The sequence below is a fragment of the Platalea leucorodia genome, assembly GCF_965183815.1.
Source record: "Platalea leucorodia genome assembly, chromosome: 1".
In the NCBI taxonomy this organism is placed as follows: domain Eukaryota; kingdom Metazoa; phylum Chordata; class Aves; order Pelecaniformes; family Threskiornithidae; genus Platalea; species Platalea leucorodia.
In genome coordinates, this window is record NC_138823.1 from 10,474,723 (window position 1) to 10,486,866 (window position 12,144).

Here is a 12,144-nt window from a genome sequence, read left to right on the forward strand (position 1 = left end):
CTCAGTAGACTGGGTGTGATTTCCAAGCCTGGGAACTTCCAGGGAATGCTGTAACCCATGCTGATTTGCCAGAGCTTCTGTCTTTGAAATAATAAGCAGAAACACACTGTAAGGTGTGTTCACACCAGAAGGTGTGTTCACACCAGAAGGTGCTGAAGGAAGCCTTTTCCTAGAATGCTGCTATTTTGTTCCTGGTGGGTACCCTAATATAATGATATAGGCTAGTATTGCATGTGGGACTTATATTAAGGCTATTTAAGATGAGTTAATTGCCAATGCCTTAAGCAAGGGCACCAGTCAGTGGATATTACCTCTGTGTCTAATTACTTCCACCAGCAAATGGCAAAGTGAAGTTCAAGGTACTAATTTTTATCAATTTTTTATTGCTATGGAGTCCTAGGAGAACCAGAAAAATCTGAAGACACAGCGTTTTCTTTCCAACATGCTAGGACTGGCCTAGAAAGTCAATTTTAAGAGAGAAGAAGCATTTTTGGAAGCAGGCCCTTGCCTTAGGAGTCAGTGACCTCTGAAAAGCAGTGAAGCCTGTGATTGTCCTCCTACAGAAAACACAGTGAAGTCCCCATCCTGCAGACACACAGGGGCTTAGTTCTGCATGTGTGTGTGTGCGTGGGCGCTCGTAGTACCATGGGTTTCAATTGGACAACTCTCAGGTGAACGTCACTTTGTTAATCACATCTGTGGGAGCGAGGAGTCAGCTCTAAGAAATATTATTGCTTCTTCTTACTGTTGTAGCTAGCTAGGAGGTTTACATTAATAGTTTAACCAAGGTAGAGATAAAAGAAATCAATTAAGAAGCCTCAAAGAAAAAAAAAAGTGATGTTGTTAATGTTGGGGAATGAACCACAAGACACAAAGAGCAAAGTCTATATTCCAGAAACAAGCAACAACACAGGCTTCATCTTACTTTTACTAAGGACTGCAGAGTTTGATCCTCAATTCCTTGACAAAATATCATAAAACGAGTTTTCAAACTCCCCTGTTCCTTTAAGAATGCTCTCCCTCTAACTTCTCAGGTGCCCCCCCACCCCTGCTGCACCAGCCCTGGAGTAAATCATCATGGATACCCTGCAAGGATCTCACAGACAGCCATATAAATCTTGTGTTACAGCAAAAGAGAGGGGAAAAAACAGGTAAAACTAATTCAGGACTACCAGGTAGCCATGGCTGGTGGCACACAGGTGTTCAGGCAGGTTGCCCTGTTGTTGCAGGGCTCAGGGTGCAATATCATCTCCTTCTCAGAGGAGGAAAGTCATACACGTTTTAATTAAAGCATCACTCTGTAGAAATAAAGTGAGGAAAATATCCTCGCCAGAGTAGCGAGGGAAGAAGGCAGGGTTGAACGCAGGGCTGCTGCTCAGACTTTCGAGCGCTCAGACTGGAGCCCCCCGGGCAGCTTGTGTTTCCAGGCGTTGCATATCTGATTTCAGCCTCAGCCATGGGCAGGCGAAGGGTTAAAGGGAGACGCAGCACGTTAACTGTATCTGTGGAGATTATGGCATGTTTATCCAGTGTTCAGATTTCCTGTCTGAGTGTTTGGATTTCCTGAAATCCCTGCTATCAGCCCAAGTGCTGTCCACTGAGCAGACCTTTTTCTCTCTCTCTCCCCCCCCTTTCTTTTTTTTTTTTTACTTTGCTCACATGGTAGGTTTTCCTTCCTGCTCTCTTTCCAGTTGTAGTGCCTGTGTTTCCTCACTGGTCAGGACATTTATGGATGCAGATCAACAACACTTTTAGACTCCAGAACTCTGGGGATTGCCGTACATTGGATTTCCTTTTTTATTATTATTATTTTATTTCACTTTATTTTATCTTTTTGTGGCAAGAAAACCTGAAGAAAGATGCTCTTTTTCAGCTGCCCATGGGAGAATATGTTTTAGTCTGAGATGGAATAATGGCCTTAGGTTTGAGGACCAAATCTGGAATGGGAATTCAGACTGCACGCATCCTGGTGAGTTACAGCGCGTTGGGGCTGAGCGTGGTTGGTAACGAGCAGCTCTGAGACAGGGACAAAGGCTGAGCGCGTCCATTCAATGTGGCTGCTGAGCAAACTGCAAAAAGCAGATGGGTGAAGCTGAAGTTAGAACTTTTTCCAAAAAAAACAACCGAAGTCCATTTTTAATTCCTAAAAATACACACTGCTCTACAGCCCAGATAATGTCTAGGTAAACTTTACTGTAGCAAAACTTCTAAGTCCAGATACTGTGAGTCCTTACTCATGTAAGTAACTTTTACTCACATAAACAACCTCAGTGACTTTAAAAAGAGCTCATGTAAGAAAAGACTTGCAGAATGGGGCCCACATTGAGTAAATTGCAACGTCTCAATCTCAGCGAAAATAAATCTTAAAAGAAAAATGAGCATTTTCTGAGTGTCTTTGCATGTTTCCTTGGCCTTTTATGTTTTATTGTTGATCTAGATTTAAGTTTTAAGAAGAATCCATGTGCCAACTATTTCTCCTATTGTTTCTTAAATAAGTTTGCAGTAGTAGTGAAAACGTATTTCATGCAGCTATGTTATGGGAGGCCAGAAAGGGGCTTTCTGTTGTTGGAGGGAAAATGCTGAGTGCTATGCTCCTCTGAATGAACTGGAAAGCTGCATTCAGACATGAGGCTTAGCTAAGGTTTTAGCTTCATTTTTGGATGTGAGAGTCCATGACGGCATTATTAGCCTTAGGTGGTTTTAGTTAAACTGCAGTCACAAATGCAATGAGTTGACCGGTCTCAAAATCAGTGACTCAGCATTTGAAATGAAAAAGTCTTCTTTTCAGACGTCTTTGAAGCAGATTTCATTGCTGGCACCCACGGAAGTGTTGTTGGAGTGAGATGTGGAAGATAAAGCATCACCACTGTTGCAGATTTTGTTCTGTCCCATAGCTGGAGGCTGTGGTTGCACTGAACATTCCTGAGCTGCTCCTTGGAGCTGCTCCAGTGATTCAGTTCTCTAATTTTGGGGAAAAAAACTTGATTCAGAAATTGCTTAGATGTTAGGAAACATCTATAGGGAAAACAGCTTTCTGTAGTAATTTTACTTTAGCCCTGATTTTCATTAGACTATTGAAAAAGTCCTGAATCCCAGTATATAATACTGCACGTCAATCAAGAGACTTGAACATTTAAATTCTTGGGGTTTAGCAGGAGACAATACTTTCCTTTTTTATACCAATAAAGGGAAAGAGCCATTTTCCAAATTCTTTGCAGAGCTTCCAAATCTGAAGTTTTAAACTAATTGCCTGGTGTGCCGACTTTCCGCACAACCCTTTGAATGTGATCCTGCTGCTCTTCTTCCAGGTTTTCTTTGGTATCAGTGGAAGGTTTGTGTGAGACCAGCCAGGCCAAACTCATGTCTTTTCTGCCTGCAAGCCTTCAGGAATTCAGTTTTGATTATTAACATGGGGCAACACTGAAACTGATGGTATTTTATGCATTGAAAGGTTGGTTCTCGCTGTGTACGTAGGTTTGTACTCTCATTGTAGGAGACTGACCCTCAGAAAATGAAAGGGAGGACAAGGAACCCCTCACCTGAGTTAGACCAGACCATGGTGCCCTGCTTTGCAGTTAACACGCAATTTGGTGGTCTGTGGTCACAGATGCGATTAAACTGGCTGTAGCAGAAATGTGCTCCTCTTAAAGCTGGCAGAAGAGTCAAAATGTCACCAACAATCAGCGAACTGCAGAAAATACAGAGTACAGATAAGGACTCAGGGGAAATACGAAGACTTGTCTAGGTCTACCCCAGTCTCCTAGCTTTGGAAATTTCATTGGCTTTCCAATGAGCAGGAGGCTTGGGACTGGGTTGGTTGTGGGTTTCTTCCCTCCATTTTTGCAGGACTGGCAGAATTTTCTGGTCTCTGTCAGGTTGGAAATGCTGTGGGAATAGTTTTTCTGGTGGTATTTTGGTATTTCCTCTTCTGCTCACACCCAGACCAGGAAGTGCAGAAGCACAACCTTCAGCTCATTGTGTACATGTTTCTTTTTATAAACCTGAATTCTCTTTCCTCTCCTTTTTTTTTTTTTTTTTTGTTTGCTTTGTTGTCCTGATAGCCCTCACATAGCTTTAAGGTTCTGTTCGATTTAGACTGCGGGAATTTTTTATACCTCTTCATATAACTATACCAAGCACTAAATAGCTCCTTAATAAGTGATTATCAATCACATTAGTTTTGAATTATCTAAGGAAGTGCAACATTCCCAACTCCGCTACCCACGGCCAATAACGTTAATGTGCCAATATCCCCCAATAGCTGTTTCTGCTGGCATTTACTCCTGTGCCTTCAGCAGCGTGAGGGCTAACTGGCCACTAAGACCCATCTACTCAGTTGCCCATGAAGAAATTCTGCAAAAGGTCATTTTTTTTTTTTAATGAACTGCACCATTAAACTCTCTAAGATTAGACACATCATGCTTTAATGTTCTTTCCCTCCCTCTCTTTCTCTTTCTGCATCAGTGAGGAGGTTTAACTCATGCGCCCTCACTCCATGTGTCCAACTCATTCACCATCACGACTGCCAGTCCTCCTGCTTTTCTTGCTGTTGTTGGCAAGTATGGATAAACAGTTTTGACAGGCATAGAGTCCTGCAGAGCTAACTTCATACGCACAGTGATGTTTCTCTGCTCAGATGATAAATGGACCAGAGGAACTAAACCACTTTCACTGAAACTGTTCCCCACATCCAAAGCCTTTGACCTCTCCTTTTCGCGCTGTTTTCTGCAAAAAGCAAAGAATGCAATTTTGTTTCATGCCTGAGCAAAGTGGATCATGTTTGGATTGCAGCTTTTGTAGCCACCTTATAGAGTCTTTAATCTGTTATTTTATAAATGAAAGTAAACTTAAGACGGATCTTAAAGTTGGCCCATGGCAAAATAATTATTTATATTTCCACTTGGGTCCACCCTCATGAGTGCTACATGAACAGCTATGCCAATCGTGTTTGGAAACTGTCCCCAGGTAGGATTGGGTTTGTAAGACAATTTGCTCCTCGGTGGCATCATAGTCCTTAAAAATACAAGGAAATGCATGCAAAGGGAAGTTAATTTACTTCACTGAAAAACTCTGTAATTTAAGTAGAGGCAATGGAATTACTGAGGGGTTTTGAGCGCTGCGCTTGTTTTGGGGTGTTTGTTTTTTCATTGCTGTTGGCTTGAAGTCTCTCTCTTGGGCTTTGGGGAGCTGCCGTGCTTCAGAGAGAGGGAACGACAGTATGGTTCATTATTTCAGACACTGATTAGCAGCAGGGCTCAGCCTGGACCACGTATCGCTCTGCTCCCATGTGGTACCCACAAGCCAAGCTCCATCCATGCTGAACAGGGCGTAACATGAAGCTCCTCGCTTGGTCCCCCCTGAACCCCAAAGCTGGGTTCAGCCCACCCCGAGAGGCAGCGATGCTTTTTGCGTATCCTCCTCTATCTCGGCTGGAGTTAACAAAATCCATCTGCCTCTCTGAGTCAGTGGAAAAGTATTCATCTTTTATAAGAGTTAAGGGACATGGGATAGGGCAATGTCAAAGCGCGGAAGGCTTCCCCAGGCTTGGTGTTTGCACGGCACACACGGAGAGGAGGTCGTGTTTTCAGTTCTCATTCACCAGGCGAGCTGATTTACACCAGTGGAGGCCTTGGCCCATGGCGTACGTGGCCATAGCTGTCAAACAAGGCCCCTTTCATCAGTGGTAAACGCAAACAAATGTGCAAACAGCAACAACCAGAGCGCACCGCGATGCGGCGGCTGCTAGCAGTTTAGAAAAGTCGAAAGAAAACTCTATTTTCTTCTCATCAAAAGCAAAATGAGGAAGCCCCCCCCTCCCCTTCCGCCCCCACCACTACCACCCTGGCTCAAGCAAGTTGATCCGTAGGTATTTGTGTGGGGGTTTGTTCTCAGCGGTTAACCACATAACAATTTGAAGCATGTGGCTAACTCAAAAGAAACTGCCTTTAAACATTTGCAGACTGTAATTGCATTAGGGAGAGCAGAGCGCTGGCCGGGGACTGCTGGCCGCCCCGCGGGCTGCGGCAGGAAGCCCTGGACATCCCACAGCAAGGTCCTGTAAAGAGAGAAAGAAACCTGATTTTATCTCTAGGAGCTTCTCTTCTTGCCGATGCTCTGCAGCCAGGGCCAGATGATCCCCACCTTGTACTTCGTGTCTTTAATTGGTGTGTCAGAGCGCAACACCCAGCGGGAAACAAAACGGAGAGAAAAGGGGTGGCAATGAGGGGAGGGTGTTTCGGCATGCAGCTTTCATAAATAAAGCCGGAGGAAAAATAACAAACAAATTGGAGAAGCTTTGCCGTGAAGCCAAGCATGCCTGAGACTGTTTGGTGATCCCCGGGAGAAGTGGTGAAAGGTGCATGGTGTGGGGCTGGCGAGCCAGGCTCCAGAGGGGGAAGGCAAGGAGCAACCCTGCCCGGGGTAGTAAAAAGCCCCAGTCGAGCTTTTCCGTCCCTCAAAACCTGAATTTGTTGGGCAGGGAGGAAAGGCTGGAGGGAGGATACATGTGAACGAGAGGTGAGGAGTCTAGAGTGTAGGGGTAAAGATCCCAACACCTTCATGGTGCCACAGCACTCGTCATCACAGAGCCACGGGGCTATAGTAACATCCAGTTTTAAAGAATCTGGAGCTTAAAGAAACCAATAAAACTGAAGATTGCAACATTTCCCCATGGGAGGAGATGCCTATGAGACATTCTGCAAGTGGTTTATGACTCTCAAAGGTCATGGGCTTTTAATTTCCATCCATTTCCAGTGCATCCTCAGTCCATGATTAGGAGAGCCTCTCCTTGGCTACAAACAGACATGCTCCTGGGTGTTCATTGCACAAATAAAATAGTGCAATCAATCTTCTTCACCCAGCTGCAAGCCTCATTTGTAATTCAGCAGGTAAAAATACCATATCTGTACAATCACCAGAATGGCCCCCTGATCTAGGAGAGTAAATGACTTGCAGAGTGTGGCCTTAAGGTTGAAAATTCAACCTGGTTTGGAGAAAGAGCAAATAAGGCCTTGCCAAGTCTTCTCTCTCGGTTACAGTGGCTGGAGCTGTGGCCTTCTGGCACAGGGATGGAGTGGGATTGCACCTAGAAACCAAGCTGTGCCCCAGGGTCCTGGGAGGATCTGCAACCACATGCATTTCTCCATATCTATTCTTCAGCCTGGGGAGAAAAAAAATCAGCTTTTACTTAGTGGCTGAACAACAGCCCTAGAATTGCCACCTTCTGGCACTGAATTATGATGTGACCACAGGCAAGTCACGGCATGGCACTATCCAGATCAGCAGCAGGAGAAGCATGGCTGGCTCCCCCTTTCTTCTTGTTCATCTCTGGAGTAGTCAGAAGGGAGCATGTAAGTGGGAAATGCAGGGCACATGGTTGATGTGCTCCTCAAAACTACTGGGGCAAGAAGAGGGAGATGTCTCCTGCCAAGGCTGGCACAGCTGCATGCCCTTTTTATAGCAGTTGGCGAAATGCATAGAAAGCAATTTTGTTCTGGCCAGAACTGCCAGCCAGAGCGGCAGCAGGACGTTTCAGGTGCTAGGATAAGCCTTATGGTACCTAGATTCAGCATAACACCAAGCCCTTAGCATAATGCTATGGTTCTATATAAGAACATAAAACCATCTGAGCCAACACTTCAGGATCCTATCTGCAGTAGTGGCTGACATTATGTGTAGGATGCAAGAGTTGAACAGGGAGGACATGTAGTGGTATTTTCCCAGATTATGGTCCCAGCTTTCCAGCATCTCACCTGGAGGATTTTCTGAGTCAGAGCTCATACTTAGGATGAACTTGTCCTGCAGATATTTACAACATGGATTTGTAGGCTTTTTTGTACTTAAACTAATAGACATTTTAAGCATCCATTAAAAAAAGGCTTATATGGGTACAACAAATTGGTAGACAAAAATGAGTAGATGAATTCATGGAAGGAATTTTTTCCTGAATGTGCAGCTATTAAATCATTACTGACAGTGAGGGTCCAATCCTAGTCTCCTACCTGATTTATCATAGTGCTAAAAACTGAATTTTGTGGAAATATTCCAGATTTATTTGTGGGTAAATAAGATCTATGCCAGCACCATGGAACTCTAACATTTATTTTATCTAATTTAGTGTGGAACTATATTGCTACTTTCCTTCTGCATTCAAATCTAAGCAGTTCAGTAGTCACCCAAATTAATATGCTTACTGATGTAATCATTTACCTAATGGTATATTTGTCATAAAATGCGTAAGACTGCATTCTCTGCTGATGTAGAATACTGGCTTCATCCATCTGATCAGAGGCAGGCTGTAGTTGCATATCCTTTAATAATTATTTCAGCAGGTGTCCTTTTATTCCTGTTCATAATTAGTAGCTGAGTACTTAGCAAAGCTTGTCAGGATCAGAAATTCCCACAATTCGGTAGTTACATATATTCACGAACAAAGAGAATCTCTACCTTGGTAGAATAATTTCTGAAGATATTTTATTAAAACTAATGGGTACCATAATTCTACATTAAATGTAGAGATTTTAAATTATTATCAACCAGCAGGGTATAATTCTGATCTTACGCTTGTCCTAAATCAATGCCACAATCTGACTCCAGATTTAATCAATGGTAAAAGAGGTTTTAGCCAGAATCTCAGATCGCACAGGTCATTTAAACTTTATCAGTTTTATTTTGTGTGTTTATGAAGCTGTGGTTGAGAAGGAGCGATCATGTTTACGTCTTGACCAGGATGGGGTTAAAAATCTACTTCTGACTCAAGATGATCTACAGCTGGCATTTGTTCTCACCACCTAGACAGACAAATGGGATTTGGCTCAGTTGAAACAAATTTCCTTACCATTGAGAATATTAGACTTAAAGGGCATCAGTAGCAGCAGGAACAAGGATAAAAAGGTGATTGTAAGTCATGTTTTGCTCCTATATGCTGGAGCCATACGACAGGCTACCTGACACCTGGTCTGAATTAGACAAATTGCTTGACTGTTGAGATTTATGTTTTTCTTCCCAGAGTTCCTAGGAAGCTCAGTTATTACGCAGTCCCCCCATAGGCTGGTATATACATGTATGCACATGGTATATCGTAAACTCCTACACTTCGTCCCTTCCATTGCCTTCAAGCAAAGTGAGCAGCCTGGCTGTAAGGTTGCTCTTCAGCCAGAAGCCTCCTTCCCCCAAGGATCATTTCTAACACTAATTCTGCCCATTTTAGGACTGTCTTATTTCCCAAACAGTCAGAAGGCCCTAAGCAGCTCCTTCTCAAGGCTGGGATCTGCAATAGGCCCATGTCCTGCAAGTCATATCAGCAGTTTCCCAAGCCAAGTCCTCCAATTGCTACAAGTTGAGCAAGAGAGTTAGACTTAGAAGTAAACTCCTACAATAGATTTGCACCATTAGGCAGATCAGGCACAACTGGGGATATGACCCCAACCAGTGAGACCAGATTTAGCCTGACCCTAAGGAAAACAAGGACTGTTACACAACATTTTTTCATGATGCTGGATGTTGAAGAACACCTTAGCATTTAAGGGAATCTCATTCGTGTCACGATTTACATCCTGGGAAAAAAGAACTTATATCATGGAAATTTAGATCATTGAAGTGGAGTTTGATACTGAGAACTCTTCAATATTTGTAGCCTGGTCTCTGTGAATCAGACTGAGGCAATTGCACTGTGTGTGCATTTGTCCCTCCAAGACTTTGAACCCGCCTCAACCAAGACAGATGGAGGAACAGAGGTCTCAAGTGCTCCTACACATTTTATAAAAACAGGCGGATGGCTAGAAGAAAAAAACACTGCTGTAACCTCTGACTACCTCCTCCCCAAGGGAAAAGCCACAACTACTGTGAGACAAAAAGAGCATTTCCATGGGAATGCAGCACTGTGCTCACCACAACCTGGGGGGAAAGCTTCCACAGGCATTTGCCCTTCAGGCTGCCCATGTGGGGTTTCAGCTCTCCCAAGTCCTCTTGGTGTTCTTGCAAACCTGCATGTGCCAGTGTGGCTTTGGAGGCAATAACAGTTAGGTAAAAGACACCTGTTGTTATTTATCCCAGTACTTAAATTCTCTCTCCTTGGAAGAAATATCTTCTTGCAATATCACAGGCCATTAAAACACCATGTTAATGTGAAAAGCGTTTCCTGCAGATAATAATATCCTGACATCAGTATTGCTTACATACTAGTGCTGGCTGATAGTACAGTGCCAACGTTTTTCTTAGATAAGCAATACTACGAGAGGACCCTGTTTGCTAAAGCTGGCCATTGTAGACAAAAGCTTAAATCAGTAATTGTCAAAAGCTAGTTGCCTAAAATTCAGAGCCTCAGCTCATACCAAAGTCCTGAATAAATTATTTCAATGTCCTTTTGAAAGTGAGGTCAGTTATTTCAGTCCACTAATTAGGGTTTCGGGAGACTAGAGTTCAGCATTGCCTCTTGAGTTTCCCAGTGCAAGACAATGTATCACAGTCCTGAGCTGTGGAACATTTGTTTTTATAATTCAAGTGCCTTTCTAAATAGAAATCATCAGCTGGGCCAGACTATTGAAGAGAAGTCAATTTGCATCTTGGAGGAAGACACTGGGATCTCTCCAGAATGTGAACTTAGACGGGAAAGGAACTCAGATCCCCAGAAAGACTGCTTAGTGCTTTCACTCCTTAGCACCTCCAGCCATCTGCAACATATATTAGTTTACCAGGTTTAGCAGGAGATGAGTGGTGGTCACGAACACCAGAACTGAGCAGTCTCATCCAGCTCCTAGTCCAGATGCAGACTGCAGCGGGCTTTGGTCTGGTTCCCACAGATACAACGCAAGGGAGGAGGGAAGGACCACAGTGACCAGGCGGCATCTGCATGAACACTGGCAACACCCTCTGGTTTTGACAGTGGTTATCACAAGAAAATATGTTTCTGCTTTGTCCTTTCCTGTGCATGACAAAAACAAAGAAGATATTTGTTTCCTAAAAAGGAAATAGGTTCATTCTGGAATGCACTGGGCAGATCAGGTTCTTCTAACTACTGAAGGATACATATGTGGAATTTCAACATTTTTAAGCCCTCCCAGGATATTTGTGCAATATTAATTGTGTCAGTTACTGCACGGTTTTTGCAGCAAACAGTAGACCTGATGTAAGGAAACCTGGCCTCATTTGTGCTGTTAATGTAGTCTTTCTTAGAATCTATTTGAAGCTATTTGCAAGATCATAATTTCCCTCACAGGCACTATTTTTAATTGGGGAAGAGTTGTCTCAGAGGAGTAATAGTCTTACTTCTGTTCACATCTGCGCAGTATTTTCCTGATCAGGAGATCAAGGGAAAGAGGATCTGAGCAACTGCTTCTCTAAGCAATAATGAACAGAGAGCTGTGCAGTAAATCATAATGTGCAATAAAATAAAAAACAAATTTTGGCTGGAGATTAATGACTGGAATGGGACTTACTGAATTAAATTGGATCAGATGTTCCCTGGAAAAAAATCTGAGTTAGATTCACAGTGCCCTATGGTTCTGGTTTTGTTTTTCACAAAGGAAGATTTAACCTGATTGTTTTGTAACTACTAACAATTTCTAGGCCTGGCAGAAGTGGTCTTAGGGGCCTGCAGGAGAGGACAGGCGCTGGCTGGAAATCCTGGTCCCGCTTAGGCAGAGCAGGGAACAGAACATGGAGCCTCCCGAACACACTGCTGTTAACTGCTCAAGTGCTACAGGGGGCATCACATTTTTACAAGATATGAAGGGCTGACTTCAGCTCCCACCTCCACGGGCAGATTCATGACCACAGGTCTGCTACAGAGACAGATACCCCTGAATTCTCGAAGGCTGCGATCAAAGCCCAGCTGCATCTTTTGTGCTCCTTGTTAGGTGGTTTAGGTGCCTCCCTCTTACTGTAGTGTCTTCTTCTGTGAGCCCACTGTTAAGGGTTCAGCTTTCCAGATGTTGGCTAAAGAGATGTATGGGCAGCTGACTCAGGCTTCTGAATTTTCCCAGGGACTAAGACACCCAAAACCTACACTTGGCTTGGTGTTTCAGTGCCAGATTTCCTTGTGACTCCAACCTCAAGCAGCAAAACATTTGCACTTCTAGCACTGTTCACTGAAGAAACCAACATAAAACTGTAAACCAGTGATGGGGACTGATGTTTTCCATTGGC

General features: G+C 43.6%; 1 protein-coding gene across 1 annotated transcript in view; it reads left to right on the forward strand.

Moving 5' to 3' along the window:
* The first annotated feature begins 1,843 nt into the window (after window positions 1–1,843).
* ASAP1 (ArfGAP with SH3 domain, ankyrin repeat and PH domain 1) overlaps window positions 1,844–12,144 on the forward strand; it is a 157,562-nt gene continuing 147,261 nt past the window's right edge. Inside the window, exon 1 of the mRNA XM_082325849.1 lies at window positions 1,844–1,969. The gene's annotated coding sequence lies outside the window, so the exon portion shown is untranslated. The remainder of the gene's footprint in view (window positions 1,970–12,144) is intronic.